Source organism: Nomascus leucogenys, chromosome 1a (assembly GCF_006542625.1).
Source record: "Nomascus leucogenys isolate Asia chromosome 1a, Asia_NLE_v1, whole genome shotgun sequence".
NCBI classification, from domain to species: Eukaryota; Metazoa; Chordata; class Mammalia; order Primates; family Hylobatidae; genus Nomascus; species Nomascus leucogenys.
The window spans coordinates 7,696,312-7,717,161 of NC_044381.1; the positions used below are offsets into that span (position 1 = coordinate 7,696,312).

At 36.9% G+C, this 20,850-nt stretch overlaps 1 protein-coding gene across 13 annotated transcripts in view; it reads left to right on the forward strand.

The window, feature by feature from the left end:
• Positions 1-20,850, forward strand: part of KDM4C (lysine demethylase 4C) — a 497,722-nt gene that overhangs the window by 258,715 nt on the left and 218,157 nt on the right. The gene's annotated exons all lie outside the window — the stretch shown is intronic.

Consider the following 20,850-nt stretch of genomic DNA (forward strand, 5'->3'; position numbering starts at 1 on the left):
GGGCCAATGATCTAATTTTGCTTTTCCTCTGACTGTTACCAGGAGGGCAGGGCATGCATGTAGCCATGTGAACTGAGAGTGAGAGGGAAATGGATGAGTTGCTTAATGTCAGATCTATGCCACTGCCCTCATGCTTGGCCTTGTGGCAGCCAAGCTAGAGATGGCCATGCGCTCCTTACCACTGTCATTCTCAGCTGAATCCACATCACATTCACCTGGAAGCCTGGGAATAATCTGTACCTAGCAGTCTGCAGGCCATGACCAGCCGGCAGATGTGAGCAAGTGTGTGTGTATGTTTGTGTGTGTGTGTCTGTCTCTCTGTTGTGTGTGTGTGTCTGTTTTGTATCCTGTGGTGCCTCACAGTGTCTTAGAAATATTTGCATTACATTAATTGCCAGTGTTTGAGTATCACAAAATTTCACATAACCATATGGATTTACATGTTGTCTTGAAAACTTCGGATGATTTGAAACTCTTTTAAAAAGGGCTCTTTTAAAAGGGTTCCAATATAAATTGGTAGAGCAGTTATTGGTAGAGCGTATGCTTTCATCTTTGTTAGAATGGGTTTGACCACATTGTGTTTGGGTGAAGTAGTAGAGCAATAACTTTAAGAAAAAACTGGTTTCCTGTAATTTATTAAACTTACCCATGTATTTGGCTCCCTTTTCCCTTTTATTTTATTATGTCTGTTTTAGCCTTATCTATTTTTCTCATGTTCTAGCCCCTGTGTGTGTGTGTGTGTGTGTGTGTGTGTGTGTGGGTGGGTGGGTGTTTAATCCTCTAAGCTAGAAGTCACTCGAGCTTCCTGGAATCTAGGTTGTAAGGTACTGAGGCCAATGGCTGCCTCTTTGTCTTTTTCCTATTTTTTTTTTTTTTGAATTTTGTGTTTTGTTTCTTTCCAGTACTGTGTTGACGAGGAAGATGGCAGCCTCTTTGATATGAGATAGGGCTCATCTGCATGTTAGGTGTAGTGGCATGTCACTGCTGCCACTGCTCTTCTGCTACCAGGATGGCTCGAACGCAGTATAGGCTGTTCAATGTGTGCTTTCCCTCCATTATGAAACTTCTTCCTGTGGGGTTTGTGAACTAATTGCAAGTCTTTGTTTTAGGGCTGTGGATTCTGTAATTATTACAATTGTGTACTTCCTTAAATGAAGGCTTTCACGTAGTAGTGATCTGCCTTTCCTTTGACAATTTTACCTTGATGTTTTATATAATGAAGCAAAACTCAAGGAATATAGAAGGAAGCATAGGGGGAGTAAAGGATATTCTTAATGCTAAGCAGTGGTTACCTCTGTGATCAAATTTATTATTATTATTTTTTGAGACAGTTTTACTCTGTCACCTAGGCTGAGTGCAGTGGCATGATCACAGCTCCTTGTAGCCTCGACCTCCTGGTTTCAAGTGATCCTCCCACCTTAGCCTCCTGAGTAGCTAGGACTACAGCCAGGTGCCACCTTGCCCGCATAATTTTTTTTAAAGTTTTTTGTAGAGACGAGGTCTTGCCATGGTTCCCTGGCTGGTCTGGAACTCCTGGAGTCAAGCAATCCTCTTGCCTCAGCCTCCCAAAGTTTTGGGATTGTAAGTGTGAGGTAATGAGCCTGGCCTCTGATTGATTGAATTTTAACTGATTTTTTTTCTTTTTTTTCTTACCTCTGTTATTCAAGTTGGAAACAATTGATTGTGATTTCCCGTTAACCAGAAAAATATTTATAGTCATTTTTAGAGCGTAGATGTTAAGTAGTTAATTTATTTTCTGTAAAGATTTGTAAGTCTTTTGAAGTCATTATCATTTGAGGAAAATTATTTTACAAACTTTGCATTTCTCTTTGGATAAAACACCACTTTAAAATTGCACAAATAAGGGCCAGGTGTAGTGGCTCTTGCCTGTAATCCTGGCACTTCGGGAGGCCTAGTCAGGAGGATCTCCTGAGTCCAGGAGTTCTGGATCAGCCTGGGTAATGTTAGCAGAGCTTGGTGGCATGTACCTGTGGTCCTGGCTACTTGGGAGGCTGAGGTGGGAAGATTGCTTGAGCCCAGGAGGTCAAAACTGCAGTGAGCCATAATTGCCCCACTGCACTCCAGTCTGGGCGACATTGGGAAATCTTGTCTCAAAAAAAAAAAAAGTTGCACAGATAATTATCTGCCCCAGTGGAAACACTTTAGTCTGCTGCTATAGAATACTTTACTGCATTATGTAGAAGTGGGAACGGAAGGCCTTCTGACAACAACTGAAATATTTGTCAAGAATGCAGATTTTTGGGCCTCTCTTGAATAATCATTAAGCCAGAATCTTTTTTACAGGGTCCCTAGATGTTTCTTATGCTTGCTAAAGTCTGAGATTCACTTTGCTACGCCCTGCTGCCAGGAGATCAGTGTCAAACTCCAGAAAGACTTTTACCTGAATCCTTGCTAATTTTCAGTCATGTCAGGCTTATTTAAATGTAAAATGTCATAATGTATTCCTTCTGGTTAGCTTAAACTTATATATCTTAAATGGGTTACATTAGCTGCATAATTTAAAAGATAGATTTTGTCAAATTAGGTATTGGGTTAGGAAATCCTCTAAAATGAAATTATCTGCAAGCAGAGGGTGCTGTTGAATTGGCATCTGAATTTATTATCTTTATTGATTGAACATCCTTGCATTTGAACTTATGCCAGATTCTGAAGGCCTAGGTAGTGCAGGGAGTGCTTAATATTACAGTGGTAGTTTATCCTTTAATTGTCTGGAAGCTGGGGTGTTAAACTCTGTTCTCCAAATTGCTTTTCATTTGCAGGGTTTCATGCACATCAGTTATGGAATGGCACTTCCTTTTAATAGTTTGAGTACATTGTTCAAAAGAGCTGCAGCATGTCTTTTGGTGACTCATTAGATTTTGGCTCACATCTTTTTGCTTTCTTCACCTAAATTAGGGTATCATCAAATACATGAAAACTGCTGTGTATTTTGGCACTCATTTTCATTGTGAAAGTTAAATATATAGGTTACTTAGGGATAAAAATTTAACTTGAATATTCTTTCTGTAAATGTCCTCTAACTAAAATCCACCAGCAACACACTTTTTGTCAAGGTAGAGTTTTTTTTTTTTTTTTTTTTTCCTCTGTGCAACAGGGGAAACAGCACAGCATGGGGAACCATCGATCTTAGGAAGAGCTTGTTCGTAGATTTCCGGCTTGCTTAGGTATTGTTAGGGGAAGGGTTCAAAGTGGAGTGGTTTTGGTTTGGATTGGATGCTGGCAGAATGTGGGGGCAATTGTATGATCTGGTGTCTTAATTTTATCTATACAACAAGGGGACTGGAGCAAGCTAAAAGTGTAATTAGCAAAAACGTAGGAGTTACTCAAATTAGCTGGAACTAGAGGTATTGGGTTATTCCTGTGGTTTGTATAGTGTTCTTATTTTTGCATGTGTTTCAGTGATTATGCAGTGATCTTGTTTTTGTCTTGCTCTACGTTGTGATCATCCAGTGACCTTATGTGATCTCCTTCTCACTCTCTTTCTTGCTCTACACAGCCACAGACATACCTTCCACCTCTTACTCACTGCACGAACCCACGGACCCGCACACATACCCACGAAAATGCTCACATACTCACGAAAATGCTTACACACAAGGAAGCTTGTTTTCTCTCTCATTTTTTCCTTGTTAGTCAATTGATCTTAGGTAAACAATAATGTAACATGAATATAGTTTATCTTTTTTCTGTTGCTACCAGTTTCATCCTTCCTTTGAAACAATTAACTAAACCAATTTTACCTGTCACCCTGGCTGTGAAAATGTATATATAAGTATTATTTTGGGTAGCATAAATTCAGAGCAATTTGTGGGCTATAAAGCATTTAGTAGTAGCATTGATGTATTTTTTTATTGATATTTATTTGCCTAAATGTTTGTATCTTGAGTTCATGATTAGGGAGAAAGTATTATAAGTTAAATTAATTAATTTTGACAAAATCATCACCTTTTAAGTAGGATTTACTTGAGAAGATTAAAGATGGGGCTACTAAATTTATAATCTGAGAATTTATTAAAAAATAGATGGAATTTACTACTTACAGATAATATTTGTATGCATTTAACTATATTTTAGATTTTAAATATTATTTAAAACCAGGATTTTACTACATATAGACAATAGTAACTGATTGAGCTTGGCTTTTAATCCAAGGTACTTATTAATATTTTTCAAGACAGTGGAAATAATCTTAACACGTTAAGGTCTTGAATCTTAGGCAAAATGTGTTCTTAATGTTTGCTTAAACTTTTCCTGGTCATGGGAGGGGCTGGGCTGTCTGTACTTAATTCCATACAAATCAGAAGCAGCACAGTTGGAACTCGCAGATTTTATGATATTTTATTTGGTCCAGATGTCTTTTCTATTGGTATTTTATGGCAAAATTTATACCATTCAAATGAGAATTCAGTTGTGGTAAATGAATGTAAATTTGCATGAATTTCTTGGTATGAAAAACTGAATGAGTTATGTCCAGTCACTTGATTTGTCTTTAGATGAGAATGATCCTATGGGATTGCTTGTGTAATCAGGGGGGTTAGTGGATCATATGGATTGGAGAATATGAAGTACTTGCAATTGATACTATACATGGAGAGATTTTGACAATCTATATTTAAAGAAATTATGCTTACTGCATTTTCTGACTTCAAAAGTAATATATGTAAAGTGGGGTTCTGCTGATACATCAGTACCACATTTTAATTTTATTTTTATTAATTATATAGAGATGTACCTGACACACCTCCATGACATTTTTCTTTATTTTTGTTCTACCTATTACTGATCTCCTCTTCACATCACAGTAATTTTGTAATATTTCTGAAGAGAATATGGCAAGATGATTCAGTTTTTGATTTATTTAACATATTTTTTGGAGAGCATTACTTATAGTTTTAAAACTTTTCTTTTATTGTCACAACTTGGTATTTGTATGCCATGCAGATTTTTTGGGTTGTTATCTAGATTTAGGGTAAATCTCTACCAAGTTTCTGTGATATGTGAGTTGCAATATTTTGAGACTTTTCAAGGTGTTTGTTTATGTGCGTGTGTTTATGTTGTCTGTGTGCATACACAGTGAATAATATTTGAATATATTGAATTTACTCTTTGAGTTTATAATCAGTATGTCACTCATGTTCTTTCTATAGTTCGTTATGAATTTTCTTTTACATTTTTTAATGTTGGCATTTTATGTTCAATCAGCAGAAAACTTGTCTTTTTCACTCTTCTTTAATTGAATTATTAAATAATTCTAAAACCTTTTTATTATTTTTTGTTTCCTTTTTTCTTTTGTTTTTGCCTTTTTATTATTTATAAATTAAAATTTATCTCTAAACTTAAATGCATCTCACTTCATTTGCTTCTTGGCCAGATCCCAAATATTCCAGCAGCTCCTCTGTTCCCAACTGGTCTAAGTCATAGTAAAGGGAAGGATTATTATGGAAGAGGTCAGGGTGTTTAACAGAATCAAATGAAAATGTTGTGCTTTTGTAAATTAACAAAAACAAATATAGCCATGTGAATACATTTCAAGGTCCTTCCCAGTGTAATCTCTGGGAGGTGTTTACATTCACTTGTGCCAAATTTCTCTGAAGAATGTCACCTTAGAGTTTCTACAACTGTACTTCTTTCTGATTCCTCTGTACTCTAAATAGCTCTAGATGTGAAAGCTATTTTTTTCTAATTTTATTGGTAAAGAATGGAAATTTTTCAATACATTTATTTACATGAGAAACTGAACATTTCTCATCTTTAGTAGTCATTTTATGTTTTTAAAATTCTTTCCTTTTTGTCCTTTGTATTTCATTTTCCTGTTAGCATTAATGCTTTCTTAATGCATATAAGAAGAGCTGTTTGTTTAGATAAGGTTAATCATAACTACCAGTCTTCTTTCTTACTGTCTGTCTTCAGCATTTTGTTTTGTGCTCAGAAAGGCTTTTGTATATTACAATATCATAGTCATGGTCTTTTAGATTTTTAGAAATTTTATAATTTTTTTCTAAAACCATCTAGTATTGTTTTCATTGTATGGTATGAGGCAGAGACCAACTTAGTTTTCCTCTAGGTCCTTGAATTTCAAATTGTTTACTTGAAATTGTTTCAAATAACCTGAACCCAGTTTATCCGCAACCTGTTTGTCATTTTCTAATATGGCTGTGCTTTAGAATCATCTAGGGAGTTTTTAATCGGTATTGGGGCCCATCCTGGTGTAAGTCAGAATCCTGGGTGTGTGGCTTGTTCCTTGATATTTTTTTTTACAAGCTCGTTAGGAGATTATAATATGTATGAGAACTGAGAACCATTGCTGTACACTTTTATAAGCATTTGCATTTTTGTCTGGGTTTTCATTTCTTTTTTATTGGTTTGTCAGTCTCGTATATGTCCCTTACTCAAAACAGATTTACTTCTCCTTATTCTTCTAAGTGTAATTTGATTTCCTGTTTTTTTCTAGGTGAGATGCTACAGTGTGTGTCACTTTATTCATCTTGAATCAGAATTCAGCTTTGTATATTGAATCCCAATTTTTATGGTTACATCTGAAAAGAAATAATCACCTATTTGATATTAATTGTGAGAATCAGTCTTTGAAATTTATAATCTGAAGTATTTACTAATTGCATTAAAGAACATTAACTGTTTTGTGACTTACACAGTTATTTCTATGATATGAAGATAATTTGCAAAACTACCTGAATCATACGCCATTACTTTGGTGGCATTCATTAGTTTCAAATAACTCTTAGCAGAATGCAGCACTTTTCTTATAGTAGATATTTATCTGAACAGTAGAATTTCATTCTAAAATGCTACTTATAAAGTGACCTTGTAGAAAGGCAAATAGTATTGACATGGTGATGATATGAGACTTTCCTCATTTTTTTGTTAATGAAGCCAAGAATCAGAGATAAATTGATGTTCTTTCTGGATTTTTGAGATCTCTGCATTAATTGATTTAAGGCTCAAGTGTAACTAGCTTATTTAGCCTAAGGAGTCACATTTCTTCATAGTTAACTTTTGAAACTTCTCTGGCCACCATGTGGTTTGTTTTTTTTGTTGTTTTTTTTTTGGTGGTGGGAGTACCTTTTCGTTTTTTTTTTTTTCTCAAGCTTTTGAGATATAGTGGACAAATAAAAATTGTATGTATTTACAGCATACAATGTGATGTTTCGGATACATATATATTTTTGAAATGATTAACAAATTTATTATAGAAGGTTGTCTTGAACCTTAAATTCTCTTTCCAGAGGTTTATTGATGGAACTATTCTTTCCTGTAGTTCATTATGATTTTCCCTGTGTTTGTTAATGTCTGGCATTTTAATAATCATGTAAGTAGAAATCTATGTTTAGAATGAAGAAAATTACACTGATCTAGGCTTTTTTGTTTTTAGGTTTTATTTTTTCCCTGTCTTTGAGAGTGCAGTCTCTAGATATGCGGCAAATTCATCCATCCAGATTTTACAGTGTTGATAGATTTGAGGCAAAGTATTTGTGTGAAAACCTGTACTGGACAGTTGTTAATATGGATCCCTACTAAATTCAAAGCAAATTTAAGCTGTCCATTGTCACTTAGCATTAGAAGATCATCAAATGCTGGTTTAAAGTGAGATTATCTCTGTGTTCTGTTTATTAATACTGATTAAACTCAAAACTAGCTTTCTAGTAGCCAGTGTTCCCTCCTGATAATGTTTATTGTAGCTGTTTTATTATCATTTACATAAAAGTTGAAGTTCGGCCGGCGCGGTGGCTCACGCCTGTAATCCAGCACTTTGGAGGCCGAGGCGGGTGGATCATGAGGTCAGGAGATCGAGACCATCCTGGCTACATGATGAAACCCCATCTCTACTAAAAATACAAAAAAAAATTAGCCGGGCGTGGTGGCAGGTGCCTGTAGTCCCAGCTACTTGGGAGGCTGAGGCAGGAGAATGGCATGAACCCGGGAGGCGGAGCTTACAGTGAGCCGAGATCGCGCCATTGCACTCCAGGCTGGGTGACGGAGCGAGACTCCGTCTCCAAAAAAAAAAAAAAAAGTTGAAATTCTCAGGGAGAGAAAGCATACTTTTTTATGGTTAACTAACTTAAAATACTTTTAAGGAGGTGCGTGTGCCTTTTCATGGTTCATCGGTTCAGTATCTTTCCTTTGGCTGCTCTACAAAAAGCTGTGGCTGAGTTAAAATCTCACATCCTTAGTAGTCATGCCATGAACCTTTCCTTAATGTTTCAGATAACAGAAATTACTTGAATTTTGGGGGGAGGAGGAATAGCTTTACAGTACTTATTCTTTGCCATCTCTGAAGGGAGGCATTCATTTTTTCCATTCTTTAACATTTTAAAATTTTATTTTATTATTATTTTTTAAATTGACAATAATTGTACATATTCATTGGGTACGTAGTGATGTTTTAATACATACAATTTATAGTGGTCAGTCAGGGTAATTCACATATCCATCATCTCAAACACTTATCATTTCTTGGTGTTGGGACCTTCAATGTCTTCCTTCTTAGCTATTTGAAATTATATATTTCTGTTAACTATAGTCATCCTACAGTGGTATGGAACACTAGAACTTATTGCTTCTATCTAGCTGTAACTTTGTATCCTTTAACACATCTCTCCCTGTCCTTATATGCTTTTGAGTTATAAATTAAAACTGATAATAAACTCTGTCTTCTGGACTCTGAAGCCCAGTATGAGTTTCTTCTAGTCATGATCTGATTACATTCCGGTGCCCTTAGGGAGATTGATGCATCCCATGAGATTATGGGCACCACTAGTTGCATTTTGTTTTTTGTTGGGAGTCAGCTTTCTATGAAAGAGAAGAATGTCTTGGGAACTGGAGTTAAGAGTGTGTTTTTTATGGTGGGGGCTATTGAGTATCTCTTGTAACCAGAACTGACCATTTAAGCTGAGTGTTAAACTCTGTGCAATCTATAGATAATTATAACAGGACAGTTACCCATGGTATACAGTTTTAGACATAACATTGGAAAAACACTTAACTATGTTGAGAATTTGACTGTCATTGACCTATTTCATGCATTTAATCATGTAGCGTAGAGATGCCCAATTCATTTATAATTAAAAGAGAAAAATTTGTATGATTTACTTCACTTAGTACTTGTATGTGAATTGGGTATGAAGTCATGAAAACAATAGCAGTATTATTAAATGACACATGTTATAAATATATGATTTATGAAAATTGATCTTTGTCATTTTAAGTTTGTTTATATTTCTTTTCTCTTTATGCCTTTAATATTGGGGTATGGTAATGTGATTTTTGAAAATTGACCCTGCTGTTACTTAGCTCATATTTAAAAAATATAATAACAGAGTTTATAAGGCTGAACTTAAATGGGCTTAAAAAATACATTGTTGGTGATACTGTAAACTGATATAATCTTTATGAAAGGAAATTTGAGGAAAATATTTGAAAAATTACAAAATGCACTCCCTACAACCTGACATTTTATTTCTAAAAAGTTGATCTAAGGATGTAGAGATAGTTATTGATATATGCAAAGATGCTTAACATAGAGTTATTTAAAACAGCAAAGCAAAGCAACCTGATGGTACGCCTATGTCCAAGAGTAAAGGGTTAGATAAATCAATCAATCATGGTACAGTTTTATAGGAAAATAGTATGAAACCATTCAGTAGTGTTGTTAAGCTAATACTTATGATATGGGAAGTTGTTCACAGTGTGTGTGTGTATATATATATATATATGTATATACATATACATATATTTATTTAATTATTATATTTTTTTTGAGACAGAGTCTCACTCTGTTGCCCAGGCTGGAGTGCAGTGGCACGATCTCGGCTCACTGCACCTCCACCTCCTGGGTTCAGGTTATTCTCCTGCCTCAGGCTCCCAAGTAGCTGGGATTACAGGCGCCCACGACCACGCCCGGCTGATTTTGTGTTTTTAGTAGAGACGGGGTTTCACTATGTTGGCCAGGCTGATCTCAAACTCCTGACCTCAGTGATTCACCCGCCTTGGCCTCCCAAACTGGTGGGATTACAGGTGTGAGCCACTGTGCCTGGCCCCAGAGTATGTTTAAAAGAAAGATCATGCACAGTATTTGTTCCAATGACATAAGTGCTCTTAGAAAGGTGAATGTAAGATAAATAGGTTAAATGTGGTTCTCTATAAGTGTTTATTATTTTCTTTATGGTAGTCCTTGTTACTCAATATTTGTACAGTAAGCATGGTTTGCAGTGGGGGGAGGGAGATCTAATATTTTTAAAGATTTTACTTCTTTAGATGACTGGTACTTGCATTTTTATGTGATGTCATTTTAAAAATGGTTTAAGGCAGCAGGATGAATATGATAAAATGTAATGCATTATCTGAGCCATTTTCATGATTAATTGATACTTTACTATTTTGGATGTTAGAAAATTCCTTGCCAACGTTTCTCTGTAAAATAGCTGGAGTAGGCAATAGATCTTTTTTGTTCATTTAGCTTATTTTATGAATGGATATTTATTATGAAAAGCATCAGACATCTCCCTTTCACTCAAACAAGACAGCCTGAGTGTTCTCACTTGAAATATAGAGTGGTCTGTGTATTTAATCACCAGCTTATTCAGCAGTTTTGATTCTGATGGAGTAAAGCCTTTCCCGCCTTTATGTTTTGAAGATGAAATTGAGAGATTTAAACATAATTTATTCTGCTTTGACCTATGGTTTGAATTAGCTTGGCCGTTTGCATTTATTTCAAAAGAAACATTTAATACTTGTAATGCAATAATCTGATCAATCTCTTTGTCTTTCAAATTGCTCTGGAGGCTGTTCTAAGCTGCCTAGACTATAAAGCTTTCTTTTATTAGAATATGAAATATAAAATTGATTTTGATAGCTCATTTTGAAAATAATGTGTATTTAAGAGACTAATATTTTGTTTCAAATAAAAGTCTCAGTGTACCATGTTATACAAATATTTTACCAATTCATGCTGACCTTTCTTGCTGATCCTCAGATATGGTTTGTGACCTTCGAGAGAACTGAGGGTTTTTAAAAAAGTCAACTATAGAATTAGTTATGAGTAATAGTGAATACACTGATTTCCTAATATGCCACCATAATCATCCCTATTTTCTTCTCCCAAACTTGAATGGTATTCTCTGCTTCCTGCTGCCTCATCATCATTACATATTCACTTCTTGACCCTTGGAAATCTGGTTCCTCTTCCAACCATTTAGCTGAAATTGCTCTCTAAAGTCACCACCTACCTAGTTTTTATATAAAGTCTTCACCTTGAATTTACCTTTTCAGCCTCTCTGAGGTTCAGAAGTAGCTGTCAGGGGTCAGCAAACCTTGCACATAGGACTTCTTTCCTTTCTCTTCCTTCACTGCATTCATGGATACTTCACCTCATTCTACACTCACATCAAACCACTCAGGCAGTATACATTCTCAGCTGAATTGTCTCCTCCATATCTTCTGTCTCTTCGTACACAGATACATAGGATTCTGATCCTATATATCTTTCAGTGTCTAGTTCAAACAACAGGGCTGCCTTTCCCGTGCAATGTGACTTTCTCCTCTCTTTTCTCCTGAGACTCTTGGAATCTCTGCTTAGTACTCGGTCACGTCATTGTCTTCATAGTATGTTTGTTTTTACGTTCCTGGAAGAGTGGGGCTATGCTGTAATTAATTATGTCTGTATTTTCATAGAACTCTGCACAATTCCTGCACATATCACTCATAATGTTTGTTATATTGAATAAAGTGAAGGATTTTATTGACAATGAGCTATTCTGGCAGCTACTCTTGACAAGTCTGAGACATGATCTTTTTATTTGTCTGTTCACAATGTGTTAGCCTGGGGACCAAGGAGAGGCCTTATTGGTCTATGTATAAATTATATGAAAAATTCATATATGTTAATAATGTGCAGGTTTCTGGAGTTTGGATTCATAGCTTTGAGGAAATTGTGAAAGGCAGCTTTTACAAGGCTAAGATACTCTAATTTAAATGATTTAGCATTCTATGTAACTTCTTAAAAGTACCTAGCCAAACAATGGAGAGTGAAAGCCAGTAACTATTGTCAGGTCAGTTGAGAATCTCTGAATGGGCAGACTTCATGTACCTACTCCCTATTTCATGGTTTTAGTATTTGGCAAATTCAGAAAATTCTTGTTTAGTTCAATTTTGGGTTAAGTAATTCGAACAGGGACAGAATATTGCAAATTGGGAATTAAAGGCCAGAATCCGGTCCTAATTATTTTGCTTCAGTTTCTAGTACTGCAGGAGGCATCAGGGACTTTCTGTTGGAAGAATGGGAACTCTAGTTTGCTAACATGAGCAATAATGTACTAAAGGAATTTTGTGGCTAGACCCCTCGGCCTTCCTTCAGGAACAGGTGCATCTGCTGGGAGCATAAAAGGTCCATTGCTGGTTACTGGATGGTGAAAGCCTTTGGGCTTCCAGACTAGAGCCAAGATCGGAATGCCTCTCTATATTTTAGCAGAAATTCTTCTACTGTGGGGTGGTAGGAGTGGACACAGAGTTTTAATAGTATCAGTTTTTGGTCAGTGATAGGAGATAGAGGTAATCAGTTCCTTAGGTGGGGTAAAGAAGAGAGAGATGAAATGCCCGATGCACAGTTGTGTCAGTAGGTTTTTGGTTTTACCTTTGAATAGAGACAAAGCTGTTTTGCTGTTTTGTTTCTTGTCCTTGGTTCACCCTTCGTTTTTCATGCAGTGCAGTGGACCATGACTCAGGCCCTGCAGAGCTGAGTATAGAGGCCCCTTTTCCAAGAGCTGAGCAGGATGCCTTTGATCTGGATGCACATAATCATTCAGGTCTCTTATTGTGTTGCCTGCATATTTGCATGGAATCTGTGCCACAGCTTTATTGAAGTATGACTCTAGAAAAGGGAAACGTGACCAGCCTCTGATTAATGGCATGATGGCTTTTAACGTTTGGCGCTTGAGATTTTTTCAGCTTTTCCCTTTCTTCTTATGTAAAATAGTTATAATCTTTTGGCTCCTTTCCACATTTACCTTATGAGCAGTACCAAGTCAATTAACTCAGTTGTGGAGAAAAATACACACTCTGTATCAAAGTGTCTCAAAATTTGATGTATTAACTTTAATTTCCAGAGCAAGTCTTTAACCTCAGATGGAACACAATGACACTTTGTCTAGTACAAAATGTTCTCAATCTTTATAATGCTAGTAAAAGAGCACAATACAGCCAGTTGTCTTTAGCTAGGGCTGGAAATACGACAGAACTGTGCCCCCTCTGCTTCTGCCTCATTTCCAGAGTGTGTTTTAGTTCCTTCAGAAACTGCAGTATGCACATGTTCTCACTTATTTATGAGATCTAAAAATCAAAATTGAACCCATGGACATAGTAGAAGGATGGTTACCAGAGGCTGGGGAGGGTAGTTGAGGGGGTGGTGGGGAGGTGGGGATGGTTAATGGTACAAAAAAATAGATTTAATAAGATCTACTAGTTGATACTGCGATATAGTGACTATAGTCAATAATAACTTAATTGTACATTTAAAAATCTACTTCAAGAGTGTAATTGGATTGTTTGTAACTCAAAGGATAAATGCTTGAGGGGAGGATACTCCATTCCCCATGATGTGCTTATTTCACATTGCATGCTTGTATCAAAACATCTTATGTACTCCACAAATATACACACCTACTAAGTACCCATAAAAATTTAAAAAATTTAAAAAAATTGTGATGTGGGTGCGGATGAAGGCTATCTTGTAATTGGTGTTTGTTGCCCACTAAAAGGGTCAAATGTCACCTCACCTGTTTTTCTGAAACTCTATTTCTAAGTTGGGTTGGCACACTATACCCCCCTGCCTGTATTTGTAAATAACGTTATATTGGGACACAGCCATGCTCATTTGTTTATGTATTATCTAAGGTTGCGTTTGTACTACTATGGCTGACTTGAGTGGTTGTGACAAAGATCATATAATACATAGAGCCTAAAATATTTTTACAGAAAGATATCACCAATCCCTTCTTTATGAGGTCTGACCAGGCCCAGGGACTTCATGTATTCAGATGTTGTCTATGCAGCTTAGGTGATAACCAGCTGGCATGCTTTATGTTTTTTGGTAGCAGAATCTTTCTTTTATCAAAGCGTAGTAGGGTATCCCTTTCTTTGGCCTTAGAGCTCAGCTGGAGCTCTGTAGCTTCTGGTAGTGTCTCTGGTACTGAAGCCTTCTCTGCCATCCTCTGGCTTGGTTGTATTTCTGAAATAGTGTCTTACTGGTCAGGCGGTGTTAAGTTGCAGTCTTTCTCACAGTTGCAGCTCTCACACTTGGTTACGATGGACAAGGGACCAGCTGGCTTTGCTGACCCACTTCATAGTGGGGCTGATTAATATGAGCCATTATCTTCTGTTTGTGATGTTTTTCAAGCTGCATTATCTAGAGGTAGAAAATAATGACTCTGGCATAAGCTCTTTTATTTGTAATGCCCTGCAAACACATGTGCAAATTCTCCCTGGCACACAGCTGCTTAGGAAGATTATGTTCTGCATAATGCTGCCTGTTGTCACTTTTGATACTTATTTTTATCACAAATCCTTTTCTATGTTTCATTATAAATATTGTGCACTAACCCTACCGTCTGTTTTCTTTACAAGATGACTAGTTGCAAGAAGGAAAGCTGTGTCCTGCCTTTTATGAGGGTTTTTGGCATTCGCTTTCCATTGAAACTCTCTTATGGACCCTGTTCTTTCCAGGGAAAAGAAACCCGCCTTTTGGCCACTTTTAGAGCTTGTCAATACCACCATGATATTAGATAATTGTCTTTTTTCTGCAGTAATAGCAGCCACAGTGGTAGTGGCAGCAACGTCGTTGGAGAATACTGGTAGGCCACCACCATGACCATAAGAGATCAAACGTGGAGGCTGCTGTTTCTCTGTGTTGTGATTGATATTTCTACTGGATGCACAATTGTGTTGTTTGTGAAATGGAACCAGGAATGGGTCTGGGTGTTCATGTTATAGCAGGAGCCGTGTCAAGCCAGGGTCCTGGGGAGGGGGTGATAACATGGTGGCATGCACTCAGCTCCGGAATCACAGAGGTGGGTCTGCATACTGGCCCTCTTGCTTCTGGCTAGAAACCCTTGTGCAAACTGCCTAACCTTCCTGAACCTCATGTTCATGGACAATAAAACACAATTCGAGTACATATATTTTTAATTTATGATGGTAATAATAAACAGTGTTATCGAAAGCTTGTTGAATCCGTGTTTGAGGGCCATAGAGAAGTTGGGTGGTGAGATGGTATGACCTCCAAGTATATTGCTTCTCTGAGACAGAGAACAATTGTAGACATATAAACATTAGTTATAGCAACTGAGGCTTTGCTTCAGCAAAGTAGCTTTTTTTTTTCTCTTTAAATAATTGCCTGTAGATACTCTTTTTATTGCAGGGACAGAAAGTTTTTCTCCAACTAGGTGTTTCCAAAAGTGACTCACGATGCCATCTTTCACCTGTTAACTCTGCAGTCTTATCAAACAATAATAACAATAATACAATAGTGTTTTTAGTAGAAATTACCTAACTACTGTGACAGCAGCTAAGGATAAGAATTATATCACATTGAGGCCGGTGCGGTGGCTCACGCCTGTAATACCAGCACTTTGGGAGGCCAGGGTGAGTGGATGATCTGAGACCAGAAGTTCGAGACCAGCCTGACCAACATAGTGAAACCCTGTCTCTACTAAAAATACAAAAAAATTAGCTGGGCGTGGTGGCATGCACCTGTATTCTCAGCTACTTGGGAGGCTGAGGCAGGATAATTGCTCGAACCAGGGAGGCAGAGGTTGTGGTGAGCCGAGATCGCGCCGTTGCATTCCAGCCTGGGCAACAGAGCAAGACTCTGTCTCAAAAAAGAAAAAAAAATTGTATCACACTGAGTAAGGAATATTTACTCTCCCCCCCAGGTAGTTTGGTTATAATGTTAAAAATACGTTATGCCTTTCTTTATATGATTTTTTTTTTTTTTTTAAGACAGGGTCTCACTCTGTTACCCAGGCTAGAGTGCAGTGGCATGTTCATGGCTCACTGCAACCTCCATCTCCTTCCACCTCCGCCTCCCATGTAGCTGGGACCACAGGTGTGCACCACCACACCGGCTAATTTTTGTGTTTTTCGTGGATACAGGCTGGTCTCTAACTCCTGGGCTCAAGTGATCCACCCGGTTTGGCCTCCCGAAGTGTTGAGATTACAGGCGTGAGCCACTGTGCCCAGCCTATGTGTAATGTTATGATAATATTATTAGAGCACAGATAATAGGTTTAATAGAAGGAAATCCGAAGGTTCCTTTTATGCCTCCCTTTTAAAGCCTGGAGCCTAGAATAAAACATTTATAGTCCTGCCCAAGTTTTCTCTTCCTTTTTCAGAGATACCCAGGAACCCAGTGAACAAATGACTTAGCTTGATGTAGATTTACCCCCAAATGCTACTTTTAAAAGAAGTAGGTGAGAAGGGGAGCACTAGACAGCCCAGTTTTCTTCATGGTTTTATAGTCTGTTTGAAATCCCCGTGGCTGATCCCACCATGTAGTCCCAGATGTTACTTTTTATTTGACCATAGTTAGAGGAGTGGATGGATATCAGAGTCCCCTCACTCTTTAAAGTGTTGCTCTGTTTCTTTGCCTCCCTGTCCTTTTCTTCAGATATTAGACTGTGGTACCTGTCAGAGGCTCTTGGAGAATATGCCTTGAAGAATGATTTCTGAACTTTTGTCTGCCTATTATATTTTAAGTGTACTCACTTTGTCTTGCTTGTCGTTATCTTAGCATAGTACCACCTGATACACAGTAGCCACATATTTACTCTGAGCAACTGCAAGAGCCAGCTGGTAGGTTTTTACACTGGTAAAATTTACTGAGGAAGTTGTATCTACTGTCATTCTGTAGATTTGTTTCAATTTAAGAGTTTATATTATAGTTAATAAGACAACTTCAAGAAGAGTATGTGAATTGTGGTATATAGTCATGGCATGTTAATTCTGTGAAATTGTAGTCTAGTTAGGCTACACGAATTATGACTGTACTCATAAGTTGTTTACACCAAATAACATGGCAGATATATATGTCTTCCTTTCAGTTGTAATAAAAGGAAATGCCTGTCAACTTAATTTATCACCAGGCATGTTCTTATTTAAAGCCTCTTAAAATGAAATAAAAGCCTGACCTAAGATTATGGTTACTATGAAAGTGACAACAGCTGTGGTATAAAATACAGTAGGGGCCTCTGCTGCCATACTAACAACTGTGTAGCCCGTATGAAAAGCTGTTACGTCCAGTGAATGCTTGTAGATATAGAAACGATTAAAGTAATCCTCCCAAGCAGAAGTCTGAGAGGCCATCTGATCCCAGTACCTGCGAAATTCCTTAGGGGTCAAGACCTTCCCCAAGTCACAATGGAGAAAAAGCTTGGCCAATATTCCTTTCCCCTTTCCCTCTCTACTCCACGGCAGAACTGCTGCGGTCCTGATGTTTATTACAGATGCATATACTGTTTCATCCCACAAAGACTGTGAAGCAGTTGAAAGAAGGATAAACGGAAGCTCTTTTAAAATTTTTTTAATTTTTTTTTTTTTTTAAATACAGGGTCTCTCTTTGTCACCCAGGCTGAAGTACAGTGGCATAATCATAGTTCACTGCAGCCTGGACCTCCTGGGCTCAAGGGATCCTCTCTCCTCAGTCTCCTGAGTAGCTGGAACTATAAGCTTGCATCACCACACTCATCTAGGGGTCACTGTCTTTGTTTCCCAGGCTGGTCTTAAACTCCTGGGCTCAAGCAATCCTCCTACCTCGGCCTTCCAAAATGCTGGGATTACAGGCATGAGTCACCGTGCGTGGCCTATAAAAAGGAAGCTCTTTAAAGATTGTCATAGAAAGTAGGAAAAAAGGAAGTTCTTTAAAGAGTGTCATAGGGAGAAAGATGGTTTAAAGATGATTTCACACTGACACAAATTTTCATGCACATGTGTATCCATTTGTCCCATATCTGAGTGCCCACCCTTTGTAGGCAGTAAACAGTCTCTTTCCCCAAGTTGCTTAGACCCAGTGCAGACATTCTTAGCCTCAGCAGTATTGTCATTTTTAGCAGCATCCTGGCCTTTAGAAATGCCTTCAAGCATTCTCAAATATCCGCTAGGGAGCAAAAATCACCTGCAGTTGAGAACCACTAGGCTAGTGAGCACTGCAGTCTAGTGTGGGAAACAGACAACCACACAGAAAAATGACATCCATATACGCATTGTGAAACAGTAGACTATGTATGAGCCACGTGGGGTTCAGTGATAGAGAACAGCAAGAGGCGGCTTCTAGGACACTCTCAAATTCACTTTCTTTTTCTTAGGCTGACACTTAAACACCATGTAGTGCCTCTTGAATAGCCACACAAGTTTGTTTATATTATGTCAGCATTGTGAGTTTGCAAACATTTGACAAAATTTGTTTACTAAAGGCAGTATCTAAAATTAGTTGTCCTTTATTTTAAAAGTTAAATATTGCTATAGCCTAATAGTCATGAAATGGAAAAGGATGGCTCGATAATTATCCAATGGTAATTATAGAGGCCAGTCTTGTCATCATGTTACTAGATGTGTGCAGCCCTGAACGTGGGGTGGTGAATAGAAGAACCATATTGCATCCATACGGCTTGCATACGTGTGTTTATATTACTGCTTTACTAGATGCAGGTACTGGAAGTTATCCACCTACTTGCTGAACAGAGATAGTAGTGGTTGTATAAACTGTCAGAAAATGAGTGCATAAACTTTCTGTTTGTAAAGAAGGTAACATTGTAACTATTTCTCATCAGACAGAATATAGTATTTATACATAGCATAATTCATTAGTAGTGTATGAATTGTCTTTTAAAATATCTAATGTCTTAAACTATGACTTAACTAAATTCAAAATTATTTATCATAGTAATCCTTGTTATCAAAATTCAGATAGGTGAGTGTAATATACAAGGTAAAGGTCTGTGACCCTGTCAAACAAAAACAAAAATAAAAACATGGTGACCTCTTTGATGGTATTTAGCTTTCGTTTCTGTCATCTGTTCATTGTCATAATTATTTTTCCATATTATTGCATTTTCTCAATAGAAATTGCCATCTTTTTAAAGCTTTTTTCCCTACTAGCTTATGGTGTTTTAAGGATGTTGTGAATGCAGTTTCTGTGTACTACTGAATGAGTGCATGTATAAATCGAAGACTGTAGGAAATGCCTGCTGGCCTTCACAAGTTCATTTATAAATCAGCTACTAGGTAGGTTATGCTTGGTAACATTAACTTTGTTATGTACTTATGTCAGAGTCGTGAGGAACCCTAGAGTCATAGTGGGATACCAGAGGAGCACCACAGGGCTCTATTGGCTGTGATTTTGAAGAAAATGAATTAAATTGATTGATTGAAAAAAGCAATAGGAGTGAATTTGATTAGGCATGTATGTACACATTTAAATATATCTTGTACTTTGTATGCTCAGCAGCCTGGATGAACACACAGCATACATTATAGCTTAAGCTCCCTTCCCGTAGCAGTGTTTAATCTAGTTAGCAGTAATTCAAGAAAAAATTGTATCCAAATGCATTTGAAGATTAAATGTAGATAAGTTATCCAGTCTTCTAGTGTTCAGAAACAAACTGACCGTTGGACAGTGAGACCATTAATGTTCAGATGAATTAAGGATAATTGCAATTTTCAGCTTCTGAGGTAATCGCATAATTAGACCTTATGAAGTCAACACTTAATGGTTTCATTTTTAAACAAAGTATGAGCAATGATCTTTTTAATCAGTATGACTTTATTAAAGGAACAAGAAATCCTATAAATGTTTTCAGCATTTTCATTTTTACGTAGTAAATTTTTTATAGTCAACATGATAGATTCTGTAAAATAAGATACATTTCTTTGTTCCATTAGTAGAAAAAAAAAAGACATCAGCTGTAATGACTGTCACAACTCTGACTCAGATTTATTTCTTCTTAATTCAGCAATTCTTCTGGGCATTTGGATTATAATACATAAATGCATTAGGTAACATGAAAACTTTAAATTGCATATTTATTTTTAAAATCTCATGTAATTACTCAATTACTAAAAAAAGAAATCAACATCAAGAATCAAGTACTAATGTTTTCTGTAATTCATTATGCATGTGAGAATTATCTATCTAAAATGTTTAATCTCAGACCTATAAATATTTTACAAGATACATATAAGCTGTTCATGGACATGATATAGTTGGTTTAAAATTAAAATTTGAGCCAGTGATGTATTGTGGAATCAGGCTTCTTGGATTTGAATCTTGTGTCCACCATGAACCTTATGCAAGTTACTTAATCTTTCTGTGCATTGGTTTTCTCATCTGTTATGTGGGGATAATAATTATGCCAACCTCTGAGGATTGAGTTGTTAAATGCAGTGTACTTAGAACGGTGCTCAGTACTTAGTAAACTGTAAAGTGATTAAAAAAGTGATTCTTAGCAAGTATTTTTTAGTAAGCAAATAAAAAAATACTAGACAAATGCTTTTAGTAGTATTAATAATTGTTGGAAATATATTCATGGTCACATTTTTTATTCAGTTATTAATTCATGCAGTAAATATTTATTGACCACTCTGGTGGGGAGTTGCAGTGATGCAAGATAAGCACAATCTTTGTCCTCTTACAGGAAGCACAGAGGCTGACATTATGAAATAGTGATAAAACTAATTACAACCAGTAGTATCGTGCCACATATTCATGGCATTGAGTTTTTTGTGGTAGGGGAGCTGACCTGGTCTATGGGCATTTAAGGTGAAATA